Source organism: Diplotaxodon limnothrissa, linkage group LG17 (genome assembly GCF_057381915.1).
Source record: "Diplotaxodon limnothrissa isolate DT_005_m linkage group LG17, D_limnothrissa_male_GT1.1, whole genome shotgun sequence".
NCBI classification, from domain to species: Eukaryota; Metazoa; Chordata; class Actinopteri; order Cichliformes; family Cichlidae; genus Diplotaxodon; species Diplotaxodon limnothrissa.
The window spans coordinates 19,803,208-19,816,528 of NC_140612.1; the positions used below are offsets into that span (position 1 = coordinate 19,803,208).

The following is a 13,321-nucleotide window of genomic DNA, read 5'->3' on the forward strand; positions in this document are numbered from 1 at the left end:
TTTCAATCAACTGTCCAGTGGCATTTGAGCCTCTAAAAATAAAGAGCCACGTATTAAAATAGATGTAGTTAATGCCATACTTATGTCAATATCATTTAAAAGGGTGAGTTAAATAAAAATTCACCCTCTGTAGAGTTTTGATTAAGGGATAAAGCAGTTAAATAGACCAATGCTGTTTTTTGTACCTGGATGTAAACATGTTTATTTTCGCAGCCAGCCTCGACTGCCCAATTGAGAATTACAATTTTTTTTTTACAATTTGGGCAGCACGGTGGCACGGTGGTTAGCACTGTTGCCGCACAGCAAGAAGGTCCTGAGTTCAATTCCACCATCAGGCCGGGGTCTTTCTGTGTGGAGTTTGCATGTTCTCCCCGTGTTTGCGTGGGTTCTCTCCGGGTACTCCGGCTTCTTCCCACCGTCCAAAGACATGCAGCTTGTGGGGATAGGTTAATTGGATAATCCAAATTGCCACTAGGTGTGAATGTGCGAGTGAATGTGAGTGTGAATGGTTGTCTGTCCCTGTGTGTTGGCCCTGCGACAGACTGGCGACCTGTCCAAGGTGTACCCCGCCTTTCGCCCTATGACAGCTGGGATAGGCTCCAGCGCCCCCCGCGACCCTGAAAAGGATAAGCGGAAGCGAATGGATGGATGGCATTTGCATGAGCTTCATTTTTCAGTTCCAGATGCTGCAGCTTGATGTACACATGTCCTCTACTCGAATATGAAAGTTTAGTCATGTTTGCATGAAATTGCTGCTTATGTGGTATGAAGCAATTTATTACTAATGTCCATCATTTTATCTCTTAAAGCTGGTCGTTTTACTTTTAGAGTGAAGTTCAAAATTGCTGAAATTATGCAAAAACAGATTGTGTTTCATTGAGTTGTGTGCATGAAAATTGCCACAAATAATCCACTCTGAGTTCCACAGTCACACCGTGAAGTAGGTGTGAATTTGTGTGTTTCAGAAAGTTACTAAGAGATATGTATCATACATTTAGATACAGCCAATTAATCTTCAACTTATCCAATATTTGTTAAGATATTTATGTAAAAATCAAAAACCTAATGCTGATGCCACAGTCACAGAATTTTCATAGTGGTTTTAGTCCAATATGTCCAAGATTAGTTTATTACCAGCTCTTCAACCACTCCTGTAGAATGAATAAAATTTCATATTCCATCTTTAGAACATACAAAACTGTTTTTGTTGTGCATAGGAAAGAAAATCCAATTAAATCCAGACAAATTCTGAGCAGGGAGAGTACGGCCTTCCAAGTCCTGCCCCTCCTGAAGGACTGACTTGGCTTCCTCGCCTGCTCTGAGCTGATGTGATGAGGCAGGTTCACTCATCAACAACACCATAGGGCAACCAACAACGTTGCTCCAAAGTGTGACAAAGGAAGGGGAGGCTTTGGCTCTCATTCAGCTGGCATGCTACCACCTGATTGGACTGTTAGCCTTTTCTCAAGCTGCCTCGGAGCCTCGTCAGAGTAAACCAGCAGTGAAGTCTAATAAAGGCAGAGCACGTAAGAAAATAGAGTGAACTTTGCTGATAGCGAAACGCGCAGCCACAGGAGTAATTTATTGGATCCAAGCGGTTTCCTGGCGACGCAGTTTGAATGAAAACGGTGGGGAACAAACAGGCGTCTCTACCAGCTTTGTTTCTGAGTCTGAGCGTTCCCTTTAAATCTTCAGACGCACAAAGAAAAAAAGTTTACCTCAAATTTCCTTTAAACCCTGATTAAAGTTCCATCTGTAGAAACAGCACACACTGCAGTTTTGATACATCAGCACAGTGAGTGTGAGACTGTACGTTTGACAGCATGTCTGCAGTAAATTGTCCTTCAACTGATCAAAGTTTGTGTGGTCAAGCAGAGAAGTACCTAGACTGTGCATATGTGTGTGTGTGTGTGTGTGTGTGTGTGTGTGTGTGTGTGTGTGTGTGTGTGTGTGTGTGTGTGTGTGTGTGTTCAGTGTTTTTGGGTAAATCTGCAAGCAGCTGAAAAAAGTCAGACTTAATTATGCAGTGTGGTGTTATAAGTCTTTCCATATAAATCAAAAAGGGCACAAAAGCTAATCCCCCGACCAACAACAACAGAACTGCCTTTCATGCAATTAGTTACTGGAGCTTTCAACAGATGCTGTCACCCTGCAGAGCGAGAGCTCAGTGCATCAGAAATTAATGACCAGGGTTTTTTATTTGTTTCAGAAGTGAAGGAGGAACATTGAGCATCCGCCTTCACCAAAAAACAGAGGCTGGCCCTCTTTATGTGGCAGCGGGGGCGAGGAAACCTACTTCAGTCGAGTGCGGCATATGAGGCAGATAATCAAACGCTCCCAGGTGGTGGAGATGCTGCAGCTCTTTTTGAAGACATCTTGTAAAATTGTCAAAGCAGAAATTACTAAATATAATGAAGGGCAGGATTGAAACCAAGTTAATCATTGGGGCTGAAAGGACAAAAACATCTGCACACTGCAATGCTGACTCAGGCGTTTTGTGACTCTTGCTGGTCGATGATTTACATCTGTGTTCTTTTCTTGCCTTTATTGTTAATCATGAGTCTTTGCTGCTTTCTATCTCATTTAGTATTGTCTACTAGTGCGTAGAGCAGTTAAAATGCCATTTTATGGCTTCTTTCCATAGATTCTAACAACAGAACAGATGCAGCTTCTGGGTCTGAAAAGCAAACATGCTCAGAAATGGCTTAAACCTGCGTTCTTTCTAATGGCCTGCAGAGGGCGACTCCTGCAGCTGCGTAAAGACTTTCAGTTGAAGAAGTCGATGGGCACACAGGTCTAGCCTCCCATACTCTCTGATCTCAGAGAATAATTTCCTTTTGAGATCATGGGCTCAAGTTTCAAAGTGTACTAAAAACATGTCAAAGTTTCAAATGATGTAAAACAACACTAATGTTAGTGACAGTTCAGTAATTAGAATCAAATGAGGTTCTATATGTGTCGACTGTGCTCCCCGTACAATGTCCTAAACGTCTATAAATACATACAGATTTATAGGAATTGATATTTCCTCCTTAACTTCACTAGACTAGCAGCCTGGTCAGTAGTGATGGGGGCTGTTATTGGTCGGGTTTGATTAGCAATTAGCCCCTTCTTATAGATTTCTTGTTTGTTTGGCATACCGGAATTGAAAACTTATGACAGAAGATCAGCAAGACCAAAATGCATGTTTTAGACTAAATTGGAAAGGCTTTTCTAGTTGTTATTTTAATGTGCTTGTTGAGGATGTGGGTGTAACACAGCCAAACCTTACTCCTATATCATATTAAACGGAGCAGGGTAGACTCAGGAAAGGCTGAATTAACTGATCCAATTAGCCTAACAAGGAAATCTTGCTGGGGGAGATAACAGGAACACCTGGAGCTAACCCACACAAGGATGGGGAGAACAGGCCACAAGTCCACAAATAAAGGCTGAAGCCAACCAGGAACCCCCCTGTAATATTGTTAACCACAGCAACCTAATCTTAGCTGGTTTAAAATACAGCTGCTTTACTTTGAGTGGTTACAACTGAAAAATAGAATTAATTTTGAAAGTGTTGTTGACATTTGTAGATATTTATATTTAGCAGTATGTCCCACATGGCAGGGAAAGCACATGATGTATAAAAACGGTGGGGACAGGGTGCACGTGGGTTGTGCAGCTGTAAAACTACCCACCTGCAGGGTGGTGAGCGGTGGTTAATCAGACGAGATTTAAAATCCCGTCTGATTAACCACATTCAGGATCTAGTAAAACATACAAGCTAAGTTTAACTGTAGCAGAACTAATTTCAGATATGAATTTAGTTATTTTTATATACATTTTTACTCTATTTTTTTGATCTGGCTTCATTTTATATTTATGTGGTTAGGTTTTGTAATGCCCTTGAGTCTTTTTTTACCGTGTTACTTAGTCTAAGAATTCTTGTCAGTACATCTGCTGTGAGTAAAAAGTAATTTGGTCAGCGCCTGCTTTTTTTTTTTTTTAAATAAATATTTTACTTGGTTTTAGTCTTTTTTCTTCCCCGTCATGCTTCTAAATATATTGCACAGCATGTCTGAAATCTTAATGAGCTGCGGGTGCGCTTCAGGAAAACAATTTTTAAGAGTAACCGATTGGAATTCCTGCATATTGTATTTATTAAATCATATTTCACTCTAGTTTCTGTGTCTTGTTCTGAGATCATTTTGCAGAGAAAGTGGCTCACTGATACTTTCAGTCCCTTTGTGTAAACATGTGAAAGTGTCCTTAGAAGCATTGCTGCCATTAAAGCCAGAGGTTGGATAGACCAAATACGCATTTGACTGATTTTCCCTTTTTACTGCATTTTTTATGAGGACAAAATAGAAACTCTTTGTGACATTATATTTTTGAAGCACACTTCTTCTCAGCTCTGTAAGCCTGCACAGTTTGGAGGGAATTCACCTCTTCACCTGCATGGACACACACACACACACACACACCCTGTAGATATGGTGAAGCTGAAGAATGTGTCCAGACATGCATACTAACTCCTTTCTCTCACTCTCTGGCAGGTTGTGTCTGTGTCTGGGCAGGGATTCAAACCGACCACCCTGTGGGGAGCTGGCAGGCTGGTCAGCTGGCTGCTTCCGATGCCTGGCTCAACAGACACTGGTTCAACTTCCTGAGGCGGAGCTAGAGTCACAGCGGGGACCGCTGCAGTTTATAGGATGGAAAACCAGTGCCAGATGAAGTTGTACTCACATCAGGAGGAGTGCGAGGTCGCTGCTTCCTCTCGATACTCACACAGATGCTGGAACGTAACCAGACTATTAATTCATTCATGTTCATGACTGTGACTCTGTGATGTTTGGTTATGTTTCAGTGGGGCGGAGCCAACAGATTTATTCATGTAGTCCTATTTTTGTCTCCAAGCTCCAGCTGTTGTGTTGCAGGAAGGGACAAATTCTTGTCCAGTCGTCCCACTATCGTTAATTAAGTTAAGGAATTAACTTCCTGTTGTAGTGCAGGAAGCAAAGAGGTTTGGTTAAAGGGAGTAAGTTTAATTTATTCCCTCTTTATTATTGTTAGTCGCTGCTGTTCAGTTTGGTGTTGTTTTTCCACGGGAAGGACTAAATAAAGTCAAATCTGATTTTTTTTTAATCTTCCCCTAAATTGTCAGTCTTCTCTCTATTTAGCTTGATTTGTTGTTGGAGGAAGTGAATGAGTAGAGTGACATTTAATTTATATTTCCTCATTATCTGACTCTCTTATCGGGTTTAGCACTAACTATATTAATGTGGATTGCTTGTATGTTTGCTAGTTTGTGAGGCAGCAGCATTAAATGGTTGTGACAGGGATTACGGCTGTGTGCCAAGCACTATATTGGCATTTGTAAACAGTGATTTCTTGTCATTGAGTCCTCCTTTGTCATTGTTATTTAATACAATAAAGATAATTGTGTGGTAGAAATTCTACATGTAAATTTATGCAGTGCTATTATCCCATTATCATTACTTCCACTTCCACTACTCCCTGCTGTTTAGATAGATGTTTGGGAGTAAAGAAGTTGATGCAAGCCAAATGAATTTTATTTATACAGCCCCGAAATCATAAATAATGCATTTGCCTCAGATTTGCATCAGGCTATTCTTAGACTCTGAATTCAGATCGTTAGCTGATGAAGAGACTTAATCAGAAATGAAAGCCTGTTTTCACAAATCAAATGGAAATGGGCTGTTTAAAGGGGAGCTGTTGCGCTTTCCCATATGTATTGTTATGATAGTGGGTGCTTATATTACAAAAATGGCAAGAATTTCAAATAATGAGGTTGGTACCTGTGATCCTAAAGTTAAAACTAAACAGTATGCAGCCATCCTCTAATGCTTATCCAGGTCCAGGTCGCAGGGTTGCAGCAGTTTAAGGGGACATGCCCAGATCTACCTTTCGTCAGCCATCTCCTCCAGCTCTTTCAAGTGAGAGCCAAAGTCAACAGAGAGATTTAATCTCTCTACTCATTCACTAGGTCAGCACCTAGAGACTTCTCATAGTAGGACATGACTGAAACATCTCACCAAAGCACCCGGGAGGCCTTGTGGATTGGGTGGCAGTCAAAGCTAGCTATCCTCAGCCTCAAACATTTTTACAGTTGAGTTTAGTTTAATTTATTGCCACAAAACACACTGCATGTGATGGTTGGTAGTTCATGATGGTGCATGCAGGAAAAATCTCTGCTGTGAAAGGATAAATTAAAAAAACAAACAAACGATAGACTGGTTTTGTCCACCAACAGAAATTAGGGAAGTTTGTGTATTTTTCTGTTAAAAGAATAAAGATTCTGATCAAAGAACGAGTTTCTAGTCTGCAGTAAAATCCCTTTGATTTTTGCTCTATCAGACAAACTGCTGCTGAGTTGCTCTTCTATTAAACATGACAGTTTACATTTGATTCTCTGTTCTCCTGCTTTAAAAGGATTTCACTTTTTATCCAGCTGGTTGATAACGGTGGAAGTGGGTCAGTAAGTTTTCAGCTCCCATCATGCTGATTCATCCTGGTGTAGTTTGTTCAAGCTTTTTGACAAAGAGAAAATATAATAAATTTTTACACTGCAGAGATTTTTTTCCTTTCATGGTGACAGACCCAATGACAAGAACTAATCCTCCATACTTGTTACGACTTCTCTGCTAATTAAAAATGACAACTTCTGTATTTTTTTTTAACGCACTTGTCTTCATTAGCTTTTCTGTCGTCTCTCATGGTGTTTCAGCCTCATTAAAACACAAAAACGCCTCTGGTGGGTCAGCCATTTCTGCCGAGAGGGAGAGGGGGGTTGACTCGGGTTGCCATGGTTATGCTGTTTCCATGGTTAAACACATGAATTGTAGGTAGGTGGGGTTGTTCATAAAGTGCAGCAAGGGAAGCCAAAAAAAGAAAACATTCAAAGCTGAAACTAAAGACTGCTGAGGCTCAAGATGCAGGAAAGAAAAGTCCAACGTCAGGAATAAAGATGATGAGTCAGTAAAAGGAGGCATAGAGAGATGGGACATGGTGTCTGGCTTTTAAATTTAGTAAAAGCTGAGAAAGTGACAGAGACAAATGCATGAATGCAAAGCAGAAACACAGAAATCAATGTTTGTTTTAAGGATTGCTCAGGAAAGGTGAACTTGCCCAGTCCCTATCCAAAGATGGCTGTGAAATGGTTATATTACCCCCAGAGTTCAGAAAATGATCAAACAGTATCGATAACACAGAACTGGAATCAACAGCCACTTCATGTTTCCTTTCTAGTTGTTACAGATAGCTAATAAAGTACAACAAACAGTGCTTAGATCTCCTTATGTCCCACCACAAGAAAAGAGTACGGTCACAAAAACGAAGTAATTTGTCATCAACGATGCTAAGCTTTAAAACAATTTTACCTCATTAATATGCAAATCCATGTAGCGAGGCCAAACAAAATGTAATCCCATCATCTGCTCTGGTACATATTGTTCTTTAGTTATCCGTTTCCTGCTAATTAAGCTAATTAGCTCATAGGCAATGCTACACATCTGGTATCAATTTGAACTTGTTAAAGTATAAAGGAGTTTAAGCAATTTCTGGGAGATCATTGTTCTCTCATTAATATGCAAATCTATGCAGACAGGTGTTCCACAATCTAATCAGATCATCTGGCTTTTTGGGGTGTCTTGTGTGGAAGTTTCTATGGTATTGATGAGCAATGTTGCATGGTTTCCTTTTGAAATATGATAGATTATAGCAGACCACTTACCCTCTCAGTTATGAAAATTTGATGATTTAAATTACTTAATTTTTAATATATGTTTTGAACTAGTCTAAACTAAAAGTTTCCTCATGTTTTTCACTGAGCTTTTTGCCCTCTGAGTAAACAAGCTTTGGTCTGCAGTCTCGACAAAAAGAATAAAAAGCACTCATTATTCCATTCTACGTTAAAGCACATTTCTAATTGTAGAAAGAAAACACAGACAAATACCAAGCACTGAGAAGTATTCTTGTCAGGTGATATGAGTACCTTCATTTGTAGAGCTGGCTTACAGCAAGCATTGCAGATTCTGGCAAGGCAAATTTGTTTGTGATATAAAACAGTTACATGTAACTAGTTTCTTCGTTACAATCAAGGTAGGAAACAAAAATGGACCACCTTTGATTTTACAGTTGAGCTTAGCTGTAAAGTTCAACATCTTAGGTTTTCCTCATATTATAGTGACTTGTTAATCACAAGGTAGCTATAAACCTGTACCTTAAAACTTAATGTGCTTTATTGGCATTTTTACTCTAAAAATAACTGGAATTTGCGTAACGGGCAACTTGTAGTTTCAAATATGACTTAAAATTAGCTGCTGAGACTTTTCTGGAAAAGATCTATAATGTCCTCATTAAATTCTGCACAATCTGACTTACTTTTGCAATCAGTGGAGTTGCCCAATTCTGCTTTGACTTTACTCTGCAGACCTAAAAATCTATTGGTAAGTAACTACCAAGTGTAGAACTAGCTGGTTAGCTGTTTGGCACTTTTTCTCAGTTGACACAAAGGGTACTTTCATATGAAGGTGGGAATAACTTTTTTCTGTAGTACATAGATCTCTCTATGTACTACAGAAAACTGAATCTTTTTCCATTCATGTCTAAGCAGAAAAGCCCAGATCTCTCTCTCCATTGGCTTCCCCCACCTCTTCTATTGGGACAGCTAAGCATTCCCAAGTCTTCCGAGGGATGTAATCTCTCCAGTGTGTCCACTCCCAAAACACCTCATCAAAAAGGCAACCGGGAGCTACCTTAGCTGGTTCCATTTAATGTTGAGGTGTAATAAGTCTACTCTGACTCCATTCCAAAGAACTGAGCTCCTTGTGCATCTTTCCCTTCGCATACATTTCCTTCCACATATGCGGAGTACTCCACGTAGTACTGGTGTAGAGAACTACCCCACTGGTGGTGGAGTACCATGTTTGTCCTGCTTATAGTCCCGATTTCCTTCTTTGGTTAACTAGCCAGAACTCACACCAATCCATCTGTCATCCTCCTGCAAAACTGCTATCACTGATGAACAAGACGCTGAGACACTTAAACTCCTCCATGCCAATTGTACTGTTATCTGGGCAGCCAAGCATCTAGGCTATTGGTTAAGTAAATGCTATTTCCACCAATCAACAACCACATGAGATTGTATTATTCTTCTAACCTTGCGTACACCATCTGGAAACCTTGCTCTCTGGGTATACCCAGGAATTCCCAGCAGCTAAATAATCCTTAATACAGGTAAAGTGGCACTCTGATGAATGCTGTATGTTTAGTATGTTAAGTACAGCTCATGTCTTGCTGAGTGAAATTTTCACAGATGAAAAGTAGTTGTTTGGGGGAACCAAGTTACTTTAGCAGTATAATGGACTAACCTATTTTTAGAAATGAAATTAAGGTTGCTGCCATGGTTTGAAAAATCTTACATGCATCAAAGTGATCATGCAACAATGCACTAAAACATAATAAAAACACTTGTTTTTTTAACAGATTCGTTCTTTCCTTCCTTCACCTTTGTTTTTCCTCTCTTTCTTTCCATCTCTCCCCTCCTTTAGAACAAAGCAGAACTGCGCCTTTGATCATCGTCTTCTTCCTCTCCTCCCTCCGCCTGACCCTCACTGATAAATATTCATCCCTCACTTGAGCAGAGGGACTGAATCTGATTTTCATTTTCTGTTTGGATGGAGCTCCTCACGGCTCTATGGCAGCCAACACCAAATGACTCTTGGTTGTCATTTGGCACAAATATTGTTTACATCTCCACATCTGTGAACCTAGTGAGAATTTCACAAGGTCTTATACCCTGACTGGCTGAATTTGAAATTAGCGCTGTCAACAACAGTCACAACAAACTCTCAAACCTCCTGCTTAATTAATCTTTATGCGAATCCTGTTTGTTTGGGGATTAAACAGTGGCCACAGGCCAAATGGTGGTAAATTTTGAAATTTGATTTTGGATAATAGCCTATGCTAAAGACCAACAGGCAATGGAAAAAAGATCTCAGATGCATCTGGATAAGTTGCATCTGGACCACAGCACGTGTTGTAAGAAGCTGCCAGAAGTATTCTGAGATAACTGGTCCATAGCCTTAGAGCTTACTGCAAAACTCCTGGCCACTTTAACCTGAAATATGGACCACATATGAATGAGGGATTACATAAAACTGCACACCACTTGCATACTGATGCAGTTGGAGCTGCCTTATAGAGTTTTGGACCAACTGGACTTTGCTGTAATTTTTCGTGCCAGTTGGAACAGGAATAAGCAATCTTCTGTATGTGGACCAACTTGGCTTAACAGACAAGCTTTTCTGTTCAAGTTGATTCGGGACAGACAGCATCATCCCTACAGACTTCTTGGGCTGTTGAATCTGCAGCAAACACAGCAGCTAGCAGCCTGACAAGTTATGAGAATTGTGGACATGGTTTAAGGTTCTTTGCTTTCTCTGGACCAACTATATCTTAGCTCAAAAGTTTGTTGGATAGACTTTGGATAAGGTAGATCCAGTCTAATAAGCATGGCACAGAGTTCTAAACTGACTGAGCTGAGTTATAAAACGTTCTAGATTATTTCAACACAAGTCTAATTGTACATAGACCAGTTCTAAAAGTTGCCTGCAAAGCTCTAGACCAGTTGAACCAGTCCATTATTATTCTCAGGGCCCTGCATTACACAAGTTTAATTGTATTCATTCCCAACTTGTTGCATAGTGTGTGGGAACAAAAGGGACACCTTAGTGAAAGAAGTGAACCCAAACCACAATCGTTTCCTAAACATGACAAGTAGTTTTTGTACCCTAACTAAACATGTGTGAAAGCAAAACAAATCAAATTGCACTGGCTGACACCAAAGGGCACCATGTGCTGCCAATCCATACCGACAGGCGTGATATCAAGTTCTGAAGCTCTGAACTGAAACACATAGATCAGCTGGATGAGCCAAAAGCTTCACTGCAGATTTTCTAAACCCAGAACAGTGCAGATGGCACAAGCCAAGATAGATAGCTGACTCCTGAGGGCTTTATACTGAAATGTAATTGATTTTCTTTCCCTGTTTTTATGCCAAAAAAATAATGCTGAGTCACAATTGGCCCCATCTCTGACAAGTTTCAAATAACACAGCTGAGTGCAATGTACTGGAAGTCTCCTCTTCATGTGTTGGCAAGAACTTCTGCCATCAGAGAGTCGGAGCTGCTGTTGTTAGCTTAAGCTTACAGTAATTTATTGATGATGGTTGTGTGACAGTGAGCAAAGAGAGAGGGCGGGTTCAGGTGACAGTTTGTCAGACAAAGCATGTGCACAGCTCTGTAATTCCCATTGTTTCCCTGACAGTCCCGCCACACTTCCATTATCGAGTCTACAAGTGCATGCAGTTCAAATTGATGCTGCTGGATGAGAAAAAAAAGAAAACTGTCACAACTTTTAATTTACTGCAGAAGAAACTGCACATTGAACTCACTGCAACAGTGTGTCTGTGTTTTTTGATGTGTTCTGTCAGAGCCAATCAAAGGAAAGTTCCTGAGCCTGAAGACAGACTGAAAGAGGGAAACATACTTACCTGCGTATGACTTCTAATTAACCACAACTCAACCTCAGAGCAACTGTGAATACAATAAAAAAAATACACAAACTGACACGAAAAGCTACAATTTATTATTCCATTCTGAAAACTTTCAACGGGACTTTCCTAGACTTTAACCTGAAAAGGTTCTGGATGCACACACAGATTTTTAGAAACATCTTAATATCGTCCATTTTAAAACATAAAGGTTGAGTCCTTTCTTAAAAAACAGCTGGGCACTGTTGTTTCAGCTAAATATTAATCAAACAGGAGCCATTTTTATGTGAGCAGTAATACACATTTGGTGCTCCAGTTAACATTAACAGCTCTAGGACACTTTTAGAAACAGCACATTTGAAATCATTAATTTGGGTTACAGGCTCAGCAATTTCCCCAAAACAGCTGGGCTCTGTCTTTTTTACCCAGAACTTCATTCAAACAGCAGATTATAGGGCACTTGTTGGGGACTATATTCAGTGAGAGAGTAATACATATTTGGTGCTCTAGTTAACATTTGCAACACTAAGGCAATGCTTTAGTTTTTTTACACAGCTCATCTGATATAAAGTTTCAGGATCGCTAAGTTCCAAAAACTTGGTGTTGCTGAAAAAGACTTTTCTCAGCTGTGGAGGAATCGCCATCAAGTGTTTGTCAAGATAAAGTGCTGAATTATTAGCTAACACTTGCAAACCTGATTAGTACGCTTCATCGACAGACAAAGAGATGTTCGAATTAATACAAGAAAAATGCTCCAAAAACACAAAAAACTGAGAGCTTCAGTCAATCAATGCAGATATGCCTTAACTTATTAAAATTAAAAGATTGGATTTACGTCTTTTTCAATTTTGTTATGATTCGGGTTCTTGATCGAGCATTCAGTTCCGTTTAACATCCATAATGTTCCCTTTGCTTCCTGTTTGGTTTTTCACCATTTTGTATTTCTTGTTATTCATCCTCAGTTACGGATGTTGTTGGTTTTGTAGTCTCAGTTTAGTATTTTGTTTTTGGTTTAATGTTCACTTGTACCTTGCTTGGCCTTCATGTTAGGTGTTTCCTATTGTGTCATTTTAGCTTTTCCTGTTTTATTTTGGTAAACTTTGTCTTGTTTGTTTAGTATTCAGTTTTATTTTCCCTGATTAGTTCCAGGAGTGTTCCCTATAGTTTCCCCATCTCCCTGATTATCCTGTGTCTCTAGCCCTCAGCTCATCCTGTTCCATTACTGGTCCTGGTTTCTGTAGTCTTATGGTTTCCTAACTTCCTAGTATACATAAGAATACTAGCGTTTGCAGCACAGTGGTTAGCACTTTTGCCGTACAGCAGAAGGTCCTGAGTTCAATTCCACCATCAGGCCGGGGTCTTTCTGTATGGAGTTTGCATGTTCTCCCCGTGTTTGCGTGGGTTCCTTCCGGGTACTCTGGCTTCCTCCCACCGTCCAAAGACATGCAGTTAGTAGGGATAGGTTAATTGGTTAATCCAAATTGCCCATAGGTGTGAATGTGCGAGTGAATGTGAGTGCGAATGGTTGTCTGTCCCTGTGTGTTGGCCCTGCAACAGACTGGCGACCTGTCCAGGGTGTACCCTGCCTCTCGCCCTATGACAGCTGGGATAGGCTCCAGCACCCCCCGCGACCCTGAAAAGGATAAGTTGAAGCGAATAGATGGATGGATGGACTAGCGTTTGCCTGGCATTATGCATGTATGTATGTATGTATGTATGTATGTATTTTGCCTTTAAAAAAACTTGTTTCTATTTAATCCCAGTCTA

At 40.2% G+C, this 13,321-nt stretch overlaps 1 protein-coding gene across 1 annotated transcript in view; it reads right to left on the reverse strand.

Annotated features, from left to right (window-relative positions):
* LOC146614922 (thyrotropin-releasing hormone-degrading ectoenzyme-like) overlaps positions 1 to 13,321 on the reverse strand; it is a 279,130-nt gene that overhangs the window by 74,543 nt on the left and 191,266 nt on the right. The window lies entirely within an intron of this gene.